The 12553-nt window shown below is 38.7% G+C and overlaps 1 protein-coding gene across 7 annotated transcripts in view; it reads left to right on the forward strand.

The window, feature by feature from the left end:
* Positions 1 to 12553, forward strand: part of ADGRL2 (adhesion G protein-coupled receptor L2) — a 603135-nt gene that overhangs the window by 4689 nt on the left and 585893 nt on the right. The gene's annotated exons all lie outside the window — the stretch shown is intronic.

The raw sequence follows: 12553 nt of genomic DNA on the forward strand, positions 1-12553 counted from the left end.
TTAAAATTTCCATTTCCAAAAAAAAAAAAAAAACCAAAAAAAAAAAAAAAAAAGAACTATAGTAGCCACCTGAGAATTAGGAATTGATTTAATTTCTGTATGATGCTCCTAGTGACTTTTTCCTAAGAATACATTTGTTACTTGTGCATGTCATTCCTATCACTCTGCTGATGTTGCCACATTTAAAAAAAAATCCTTTGAGAGTTAAATATGTACTGGTGTGGCTGAATTTCTAAAAACTACATTCTTCAGCTTTTTTCTCTTTGCTACCAGGATCAGAATTGTAAAAGGGTGGAAAAAATAGAATACACCCATTCTAAGACAGATAACTAAGAAAAGTTTTTAGGATCCGTATGTGGAAAAATTCACTGGTCTCAACAGACCAATAGACCCAATACTTAGACATTTAACTTGTCTTTATAGAGGAGTCTGTGGCTCAGAAACTACACATTGGCTAAGGGGGACAACAACCAAAGGATTAATAGCTTGCTAAAGGGAATATAGCTGCTAAGTAGCCTATGCAATTTTCTATTATCTGACCTTTGCACTATGTTATGTTATGTGAGTTAGTGGACCAATAATAACAATGTAATGTTAACTATGACACCGTGACCTTGTACAATAAAAAGTATATTAAGAAAGAAAGAAATTTCAAAGTTGGCCCCAGCATTCCTGAGCTATTTTATGCTCTGTATCCTTCCAATGAAGAAAAGAGACTTACACAAAGAATTTAGATAATTTCTGAAGGAAGGAAAGCTTATTAAATCTTTCTTATTAGAACTCTCTTATCCTCACCAAGCCCCATTTTGGTCCCTGCAGAATAAGGAGGTTGTTTGTAAAGACAGCTCCAAAGAGGCGAGACCATGCATATGAAATTATTCCACATTCCCCTCATTGTATAGGACTGCTCTGCAGCCAATTTTTCATCTATGAGGCTTGCAGTAGCTTCTGCACTCACCATCCAAGTTGTTTAGACAGCCGGGATGTGTTAGTCACAGATCAACCAGGTGTAAATTTACATCTCTGTCCCTTTCTGCCTCAATCCAGTCCCAAAACTCCCTTCTACACTCTGTAGCACACAGAGGGTGCAACCCCTCTCTAGAGGATCTTCACATCCTGCCTCTGTCCAGGTACAACATAACTATTCCATTGCCTAAACAGAATTAGGAACATATATCCTTTGTACTTGTGACAAATCCTACACTCTTTACTTTGTCTGCCTGAGTGGGCATTTCAGGATTTGACCCCTAGAAATTAAGAACAATATTTACAAAGTGGCCACTGATTTGGAGTATCTCTTTTTTTTTTTCCAGGAGCCCATCTTGAGGCACCTAAGGACCAATTAACATGAGTGCCAAGCATTCACAACTCCAGTCAAGTCACTGAGAGCTGAAAAGGCTTGGCACCTCAGAAAAGCAAGTTCCTGGCACTTTGCTCAGTTTGTTCTCCCAAAGTCAACAGCCATCTTTGACTGTAAATATCTGAATCAGAAAACTGATACAAATTCTTGAGACTGCTGTTACGTGCCTGGTCAGGCAGGAGAGTAGACAGACACATGCACAGAGAACAGCATTGAGGTAATAACAGAGGGAAATCAAAGGCATTGCAACAATACTGGTTGCATGTATAAGGCATGTTTTATGGGTCTGCACATTTGGTTTTAATTTCTCTTGAAATTGTACTAATAGAGTCTGATAAACTAAACATAGTGGGGATTGGCTTGGACTCAACTCTTTCTGTTGTTTATTGTGTGTGTTCCCCTGTCTTCTCACCCCGTCCCCAGTCAATCCCCCCCCACACCACTACCACCAAAATCCATCATGAGTATGTCATAAAACCTATTTAATTTCCTATGAAAGATTATAGTAAGTGTGCTTTTAATGTAATGATGTCAGTGGTGGATGATAACATGTATTAGGCAGCACAAACTGCTGATTATCTGTCAGGATAAATCTGTTTATTTCAGAAATAGCAGTCTGACAACCCCCTGTTGTTAATCGTGAAAGTACATGCTAATGCCAGGTACTGTTTGGTAGGATTCTTGCAGAGGAATGTGTTCACTAGGCTCTTGCTTTGACATTCTTTACATCTAGTTTTGCAAATTTTTCATATTTAAAAAAAAAAAAAAAGCATCTGAGGTAGGAGACAAGCAGCTGATGTACCATTTAAGTTTGCAGCTATTCATAGGAAAGATGACTTGTGAAATGAGAGAGTGGATTATAGGATTATGCTTTAGTTCAGACTGTGCCTATGGCTGGGCTTGTCATTAGTGATTTCAATGCAGGCCCATTAGTATTAACCCAGGGAAGTAAAGAAAAAGCACAAGGGAATGGAGAAAAGTTAGTTAGGTACTTCTCCCTCCCACCAGAATCACTCTTTCTTTTCCAGTAGTGACTGCAGTTTCTAATTATATCACAGACTAAAAAGACTATCTCCAGATGATATACAAGGCATTCTGCTTTAATGAGAAGAGTGTCAAACTGAACCAAACAGCACTTTTATTGTTGTGAATTTGACCCTGCTTTTGTGTTGCAAAAAATGAATATTATGTATCTGAAGTGAAATACAAATGGATTATTGAAGCATAGTTTGCCAAACCTTAGGTGAAGAGGTATTTTGTCTGGCTTTATTGCATTTTGATCATTTCATGAATGCCATAAAATGCTGAATAGCATAATAAAAATTGATATTTATATTGACATTTCAGGATTCTAAATAGAAGCTCAGAAAATCTAAACAGTCTCTAGGCTTTCTGCAGCTGTTCCTCCAAAGCCATTCTTGTGCTGGCTAATTCATTTCCCCCCCCCCCACACCCTCAATTGGCCCTAATATAAACATCTCTCACTAAAGTAATTTCTCCCCATAATATTATGCGCATCTTCATCTTAATTCAGAATTTACATGTGTTTTGCATATTTTTGCATCAGTATGTCTGTTTTAAATTAGATAAAGGTCACTGTCATTCATAATCAAGAAGAAGGTGCATGAAAGGTCAGGATTCAATAAAAAAAACTGATTAGATGTAGAGGTTTGTTCATGTGATTCAGTATATCATTGAATAAGTGGAAATCATGAGTCAACAAATTAACCTCAGTATAATGGGTTACTTGCTTCATTAGGATCAGAAATGAGATTCACTTATTTTTTGCAATATACTATTTGTTTGTCTCTGGATAATAGGCAGAGATAGTGTTCATTGGTTCTTACATAGCTAAGAGTTTTTTTATAATTTGTTTGGGTTTAAAATGTGTCATGAATGAACATTTCTATGTTTAAAAAAAAAAAAAAAAAGCAAGACTCCAAATTCATTTTGTATTAATATAAATATCAATTAGACTAATGTAACTTCCTGCAAAAAGATAAGCAAATTTTAAAGTTAGGATCTTTCTTTTTACACAGGTTTTAACTTGAACATTAAGGAATTTCACTGAGTAATTCAGTTAGGAGCTGGTAGCAGGTGCAAATACAGATGTTTTCATTAGCAAACAAGGATGAACTAGGAGCAAGGCTGAATTTATGGTTAGGGTAACTTCAGTACACATACCGGCTCTACAATAAACCTCCTGTGTGATCTTGAACAGGCTACTTCATCTTTCTCTCTGCCTCAGTCCCCACGTATGAAAAAGGAGAAATACTAATAGTTCTTTATCCCCTGGGGAGATGGATGTTTAATCCCCACATAGGATTTTTGGAAAGGAAATTTCTTTACTGGAAACTTTTAGAATTGCTTCAATGTCTATTGCAGCAAAAAAAAAAATCAAATTGAGAAAGATTACAATTAAAATAGTTATACATGTCAAATGTTTCAGACATTGTGTATTTCTTTAAGCTTTCTTCACGTCTGTGTAGAATAAATATCAGGTTACTACTTGTTCTCCTGTTTTTTGGGGCACTGTTCAGTGACTATTATACGCTAAGGATGAAAGAAAATTACACTTGCCTGTTAACAGTCTAAACTTAGACTCTATGGTTTTCAAATAAGTTGTAGTCGATCTTTCTCCTGTAAATATATATTCTTGGGGTTGTTCATAATCAAAGCTGGAAGCATCACATTTTAATCAATATTTTTGTGATGCTCTCACACCTTATTCTCTCACTGTTTTTAGTGGAAAGTCAAGAAATTACACTGAACAACTACTAAGTTTTCTTATTTGGGATACCCTTGAAGTTTGTGGTTTAGTTCAGCTTATATGGTTGATTCAACATTTCCTTCAGTTGTTTTTCAAGCACCTCGCATTGGATATAAGGCGCAATAAGATGTTTTAATGACACCTTCTAAAATAAGATCACACCTGATGCTCCTGGATGTTAAAAATACTGTGAATGTACTGACAATCCTCTCCATTCACCCCGCTTTGTGGAAAATTTTGCTGTAGAAGGGACAGAAGTGGGATGGAGATGGAGGAGGGACTTCCATTTCAATCCTTTCATCAGCTCTGCTGAAGGTATCTAAAGGATTTCCACAGGCTACTCCAGTTGTTAAGCTAGAGGAGCCCCAAGGCGGTAACCACTCCATTGTCTATGAGATGGGATAGTTTCTCATGTCCATGCAGAAGGCTGAACAAACTGTTTGTGGTCATTTATCACTCCATTGCCTATAGCAAAATTACAAGGTAGTAGATTTAGCCCATTGCTTATGTCAGTGACTCTTAAGGATGAAGTGCAATATTAGTATTCTAAAGTGCGCAAATACTTAACATGATTCACAAGATAAGCGCAGAGATTTCAAAGAGGAATCCATAGTGTCAAAATATTCTGACCTGCTATGGCCTTTCTGAGTTCATTGCAGAAAAGAATAGCTCTATTATTTTTCCATAGTCCAAAAATGAGTGAAAGCTAAGAACTGGTATTTTCAAAAGGGTGCCTTGTATCCAAAAGGTTGAGAACCACTGGCTTATGCACTTTGGGATGCTTGAAAATAAAAGGTGTTAAAAGTAAGGAACCTGCTACGTACTATTCACAGCTCTGCTGCTGACTTGCATTGTGCCCTTGTAAAAAGTCACTTATACCATGTTTTAAATGTAAAGTTGTGAACTTAATTCCATGTGTAAAAAACCTAAGTATGTGCCCTGCATTTCATATGTGCTGACACCTACAACTGAATATAACATCAGTGGAAGTAGTGATTGAAATTTGTAGTCCAGGAACTTATTTTGGTGCCTGAAATTTGATTCCAGGGCACATGTACACATTTCCAATACCCAATCTATGATCATGTGGCTTGTTTGTTTAAGCCATGTGATCGTAGATCAGGTATGGCATGTGCACTCATTCACTGGTGCTGGCAGCCCAATATAAGTAAATTGGGGTAAGGGAAATGTGGGATCGGGGCGGGGGGTCTGCAGTGAGGGTTGTCTGTCCAGGAGTGGAGGGGGTCAGGAGGCTAAAAACAGCCGAGGCAGAGTTGGTCGGGGAGGGGTAGGAAAAGCACAGCTCCAGGGCTGGGGCAAGCAGATGGGTTTTCTGGGCCCTGAGGCTGTGCTCTAAATGTGTACAGATGTTCGTTAGATTGGACTAATTCATTCCCAGTTTAACTTTTATTCACATTCTTACGTGAACTACGTTAGATTGGGCTGGCAATTTTTGGCCCTAACCCTAGTTAGGCTAATTTAAGTGTAACATCTGCCCCTGGTTTTGAAAAGTGTTTTGCGGCTGTGGTTATGATTTGTTTTGCCAGCACTTAGGAGCCCGAGTTATAAACTAAATCCCTATTGTGCTTGGCACTGCACCACTGCAGGGGTGTCATGAAGATTCATCAAAGGTCTATTCTGTATTGATCTTTGAAAAATAAAATTGTGTAAAGGCTAGACATCATTATTTATATAATTATTATTTCTTAAAAATGAACCGCATTGATTATAATATATTCTGAAGAGCAAGCACTAGTACTATGTGCAAATTACATACAGTATATGAGCCACACACATAATTTGAAAATAAAAAATACATATAAACTTGCAGCAATTTAAACAATAATCCAGAATAACCATATTCACAACTACTAAACACTTCACAACCATATAGAGGAGAAAAGAGAAGTAAAGTAATCTATCCATAACAAAATCCAATCTTGTATAAACTTCCATTATCCTTATACTATTTCTCTTCCTTTATGGGATGTATTAATAACATGTAATAGGCCATTGTAGAATGGACCTAACTTGTCTGTAAAACTTAGGTTCTTCCCTTTACTTCCAATAGACTAAAAACTAAGCTGCTTACAAAAACCTTGTCAAAAGCATTTTCTGTCAGAGAATAAAGTTCCATCAAACCTAAAATGTTTCACAAAGTTGTGTTGACTTCATCAAAATTTCATTTTGAAGCAAAACCAGGGTAAAAAAGTGCTATGTTGACATTTTCAGAAAGAAACTATTCCTTTTTGTTTATTTTTTATTTTGCATTAAAATATTATACAACACAAAATAAAGTGTCAAAACTAAAATAAATTAGTTTGATTTTGTCAAAACGTAACATCTTGATTGATTTTAAAACGGAGCTTTTCTTGGATTTTGTTCACATATAATTTTTGTTTCTGCTTTGTTTAAGATTAGAAATCTTACAAAGATTACAAAGCATAATTTCCACCCTCTGAACATCTCTATCAATATCAACCTACCCAATGACTTTAGTAATTCTCTTTCAGTCTCATGCACCTCTTTTTAAAGTCTAGATGCAGCATAAATGTATTCAGTTAAATCAAACCTAATCTCTTAGGGTACTGATAGAAGTGAAATTTGTTGTGTGACTGGCCCCTTGATAGTGCTCTAAAGCCATGCCCTCATAGAAGTACATAACTGCAGAGTTCTTTAAAAGTGCCCAATCACGAAACAACTTAATCTTCATTTAATGAGTGTTCAAAGTGGAGCACCTTCATTAACTTCTGTTTGTCCTTGCTCCCAGTGCTTTCTGCAGAATGAGAGGAGGGATGGGGGAGTGGTGATGGGGAGGGAGCTCCAGGCTGGGGTTTGCCCAGCCAGTGCTGAGGTGGTGGATTGCAGCCCCCCACCTCAGATTGGAGCCCTTCACCCCCATCCTGCAGACAGAACTGGAGCTGGGTGAGGGGCAGAGCTAGGGGGGAGAGGTTGCAGACATGCAGCATCTCTCTGCTGGATTGGCTCCAAAGTAGAGCTTGATTCTTTCTCCCCCACCCCCAGCCCAACCAACCAATGAATGTCTGTTGGGTTGAGGGGATCATTAACTCATGGCACTTTCTGTGAAGCTCCATGAGTTACAGCAAGAAACTGCACATCTGTCAGCACCTTTAGTTTCATATACATAAAACTAAAATTATTTTCTGTATATTTCAATTTTTAGTTGTCACTGGCATTACAATTCTCATTTAGATGCAAGTATTTCACAGCACTTTCACATTAAAAGTGCAATTTTAAAATATATATATATATATATATATATATATTAATAAGTTTTTAATAAGATAGCCTGTTAATATCAGGATACTAACTGATTAATAAGTTTCTTCAAGCAGACCTTCATTTGGGCATCAGGAATAAGTGCTTTGTCTCTTTGATATATTTTCAGGTTAGACACAAATGTTGTTAGTTGTCAAATACTAACTATTTTAAAAGGTAATTCTTCAGGAACTTTAACAGCTATAAATTGATCTCTGGGACTCAGATGTCATAGTACAATCCAGATATGTTCCATGAATTCAAGTTTGAGCAAACTAGAGTACAAAAGAAGGAAATGCTTTAATTTACCTTGGGGATAGAGTATATTAAGCACAATAATGAGGATTTGCGCAACAAGCAGTGAGTCAAGGATATTATTTTCCTGCAAAGTAGATAATACAATAATCAATCTAGACAGCTACTGTATATCTTTCAATACTTAAGGCTTTAATAAAGGTAAGCTCCAAGAATTCTATTTAGACTTGCAGACCTTTACAACCTGAACCATCAAGAATAATCATAGATGCATTAAATCTACTTGGAGTAAACTGATTGATTTCTTAGTCATAAATCACAAACTCTCAGGATAAGTTGATTTTCAGATTTACCATTTCTAATTATTTTCTCTTTCCTCTTTGTATTAAAAGATATAGCTCAGCTAGGCACCTGTTCTCAAACTGTCAGTTTTTGCCAGTTAATACAAGTAAAAACTAAACTACATAGAAAAAATAAGTTATGTTTTATAAAAGATCTAGCACAAATGCTTACATCCTCTGACTACAAGGAGAAGTGCTAATTTCCTTTATCTTGAAGTCTCAGGTGACTGCATTAACAAACGAATATTTTCATACATAAAGCTCCATATGATTATAAACCCCAGACTGGATAGCTGAATAAAGTTTGCCCCAAAATGAAGAGAGGTATTCACTATTGAGAAAAAGGCCCCAGTACCCATATATTCTATGAAATCTGTAAAATCCATTCTTTGGAGAGTACTCAAAGAGATCAAATGTGAGAATAAAGGTTCACAATCATGGCAGGTTTGCCCTAGAATAGTACTTTGGAAATGTGAAGTACGAAAGAAAGGCAATCTGTGCCAGATACTGATTAAATTTCAGTCATCTATCCAAAGCAGTCCCTAGTTGCTTGTAAAATGCTCCATATAATTACAGTAACTACAGTTTTTAAAGCAATTTACACATTGGCCTTTATCTTGGGTCTCTCTTTGTGGGTGCATTTCTACTTTAAAATCAATACTTTTAAAATAAATTTTAATGAGATGTGTTCATCTTTAGCTATGTGTGGACCCTTCAAAAAGTCAGTATCAAATATCTTCCCCTTCATTTCTCTTGGCATTTGGGAGAGCTTAGCTGTAATCAACTGTTGTACGCTCTCCTTGTGAAGCCACGATTGTTCAGTGACTTCAGTGTGGTATGGCACTTAGCTATATTTAAACTCTTAAGGAGCTAGGCTTTGATACCAAATTAAACGAGAAAACACAACCAGAATAAAGTAACATTAAGATTTAAATTGTGTCTATTGCATGTTATGCAGATGCATATGCCAGACTGCTGTGGCTCTTAATCTATGGGATCTCCATCCTGTAAGCCAGATTTCTGATAGCAGATAAGATGTCATTGGCCAAGCACCTGAGGGCTGATTCAGTACAATGATATACCAGTGTTACCACAGTGTAACTCCAGTGGAGTTGTTGTGACATAAAATGGAGTAATGCATCAGTGAATCGGGCCCTTCAGAGTCAGTAAAAATGATCTCAGTTTAGCTACTTTAGCATAAAATGGAATAACACAGTAGTGAATCAGGCAGTATGTGCAGAAAATAGAAGCCCTCAATTGTGGGACTGCAGGTAGCTTTTGTTTGTTTTGCTCTGTTTGTTCAAGGTGCCTTTTCTAACTGCCAAGCACAGAAAAGCTCCTTAGTTATTCTGCGTCTTATTGTTACCAAAGCTATTATCATAACTGGAGCTAATAGTATGAAGCACATTCATTTTTGTTTAGGAAAGATAGGGTCACTAGAGATAATCCAAAAGGCTGTTCCATAAGGGATTATTTTAGATGATGTTTTCCAAAACTGTTACATATCATAAAAAGGGCAAAGCACTTGTTAATGCTTGTGATTGATCCTCTGTCAAATCATGATTGCGGTCACCAACAGGTTGTATTCTTTAAACAAAGCAATAGAAAATGCCGCATTCTCACTTGGCCAACCCAATTAGCTTTCTGGCATTGTATTCTCCTTCCATACATTTCTTCTCTTTCCATACACTCTTCTTGCAAATTAGTAAATATTCACTTAAATTAAAAAGAAATGGCAAGGTGCATACATACAAGAGATGTACCTGACAGAACACATCTGTCTTGCTAAATGTCATAGTCCTAAACTGCTGCCCTCACTGTTTACTTGCAGTTCCCAGCTGGATTGTATCCAGTTTAGAATCTGATCCTGAAAATGCTTCCAAGCATAGTGGAAGGGAGTGTGCATGGTGGTAACTATTAAATTGGTGCTATGAGCTTTCACAATTTGGCTTTTAAGTTGTAATACAGAAGAGCACTAAAGCACATGTTTAAATTTTACCCATGAGGTCAATGGAACTACTTACAATGGAAAGTTGAAGAGACACCTAAATATTTTTGAATTATAGCATTATGTATAATTTCCCCATGAAAGAATGCATCTTTTTCTTCAGTTTATCTCTGAAATGTGGTTTCCTTTTTATGATTCCATCTAAATATTATTAATCTTATTCCTTCCCATCCATGAAACATGAATTAGGGCAATAAAAAGGTTCTGCCATCCTTGTCTATCCTGGACCATGATTCCCATGTTCCCATGGTGGTTTAGTTCCATAGTTTTTCCCCCTCTGAGTAGTGTTCAGCAGCGCAGTTCTAGGATCATACGACAGGACCAGCCCCAAGGGTGGCTGTAACATCCCCTAGTGGCCAAACTACCTGTCTCCCTCAGCTTTTCAGGGTAACTTCCTCCTACCTACCATGCTTTGATGGAATTGTATTTTACATTGGTAAGCTGTTCTCCAAAGTCCCTGAGTGTATGCCCCCTGGGTCCACAGGTGGCCCAACTCATTGGGCCTTAATGGCCCTGTCCGTGCCCTCAGGCACTAACTTGCTTTAGAGACAATTATTTTGGCCCCCATAGCTATGCCTGTGTGCCTCATAGGTATCACTTAGTATTTTCCATTAAACCTCCCAGTCCCATTCACACTCTTTACCCTTTGGGTACTAATTTCTTTATCTGAGCCTTGGCCTTCTTCCAGTCTGGGCCCCTTTTCCCTGGCTGGAGGCCTCAGCCCCAGACCACTGTCTTGGGCATAACTGGAGCTCCTTAGACCCAGACCCAATGCAACCCTGCCTTATAAAAGGCTTTAACAAAGAGAACCTGCTTGGCATCCTGCTGCATAGCCTCCAAACCTCCTGCATAGTCAGAATTTGGTCCTCCATTTATAAATGTAAACCAAGATGCCAGCAAACTGCATCCAACTGAAAATCAAAACCCACTCAGGGTCACTATCCTCCCACTCTTCATACTCCCCTCTTGGCTGCCTCCTCCTAGCCCTCTGGAGTATAGACCCTCTGCAGGCCTATATCCTGCAGTTTCTCTTCCCAGGAACTCCTCTCTCTACAGAGTGCAAGGTCAGACTGCCTGCTCCCACTCAGGAGCTGAGCTTACATCCCTCTGGGTACCACCCTACTGGTCACATGGCTCCTTTACCAGGCACCGGCATTTCTTTTAGTCCAAATAAGCCTCCTGTTCCTACTATCTTCCTGTTTATAAGTCTTTCCCACTTTAAGTGATGGGGCAGAGGCCCCTGTTACAGATCCCTAATATTTAAATCTAACTATTTTTGGAAAAAAGAAAGGTTAACAAATCTTGACATATGTTATATGTTATAGATTTCATAGATGTTAGGGATGGAAGGGACCTCAAGAGATCATCAAGTCCAGCCAAGGGCAGGAAGCCAGCTAGGGTCAAAGGATCCCAGCAAGATAAGCATCCAAGTGCTTCTTAAAGGAGTCCAGAATAGGTGCTTGCACCACCTCTGGAGGGAGTCTATTCTAGGCCTTGGGGGCTCAGACAGTAAAGAAGCTTTTCCTTATGTCCAGCCTAAAATGATCTTGGAGGAGTTTGTGACTGTTGGATCTTGTCATCCTTTGGGGTGCTCTGGTGAACAGACATTCCCCCAGATCGTGATGCACATTCCTGATGAATTTACAGCCTGCCACCAGGTCACCCCTGAGCCTGCGCTTTTCCAGCCTAAAGAGTCCCATGGCTCTCAGGCTGTCTTCATAAGGCCTATTCTTTAGCCCTCTGATCATGTGCATAGCTCTCCTCTAGACTCTCTCGAGCTTCTCAACATCCTTCTTGAATTGTGGAGCCCAGAATTGGATGCAGTACTCCAGCTGTGGCCTTACCAAGTTCAAGTACAGCAGGAGGATGACATCCTAAGATTTACTTGAGAAGCATCTATGGATGCAAGCCAGAGTTTGGTTTGCTTTACCAGCTGCATCATCACATAGGTGGCTCATGTTCATCTTGTGGTCAATCATGACCCCCAAGTCTCTTTTAGCCATGATACTAGTGAGCATAGCACTGCTGAGCCTAGAAGCGTGCTGTGAGGATTTTTTCCCCAAGGTGGAGTACTTACATTTGTCAGTATTAAATGTCATTGGGTTTGTATCTGCCCACTTTTTCAGCCTATCCAAGTCAGCCTGAATCACCAGCCTGTCCTCAGGTGTGGACCCTCTACCCCAAAGTTTGGTGTCATTGGCAAACTTGGCCAGTCCAATTCTAACACCAGTATCCACATCATTGATAAAGATATTAAAGAGAACAGATCCAAGGACGGAGCCCTGGGGGACACCACCTGTCACGTAGCGCCATGATGATTCACTTCTGTCAACCACCACTCTCTAAGTCTGGCCTCAGAACCAATTCCTCAACCACTGGAGTGTGATGTAGCCGAGGCCACAGTTGGCCAATTTTTCCCAGAGGAGATTGTGGGACAAGAGATCAAAGGCTTTTTTAAAGGCCAGATATATGATGTCAGTCTCTTCTCCCTGTCCAGGTAATATATCACCTGGTCATAGAAAGAGATGAGATTGGTTAGG

The sequence above is a fragment of the Gavialis gangeticus genome, unplaced genomic scaffold (genome assembly GCF_001723915.1).
Source record: "Gavialis gangeticus isolate Ggan-Ray unplaced genomic scaffold, GavGan_comp1, whole genome shotgun sequence".
Classification (NCBI taxonomy): Eukaryota; Metazoa; Chordata; order Crocodylia; family Gavialidae; genus Gavialis; species Gavialis gangeticus.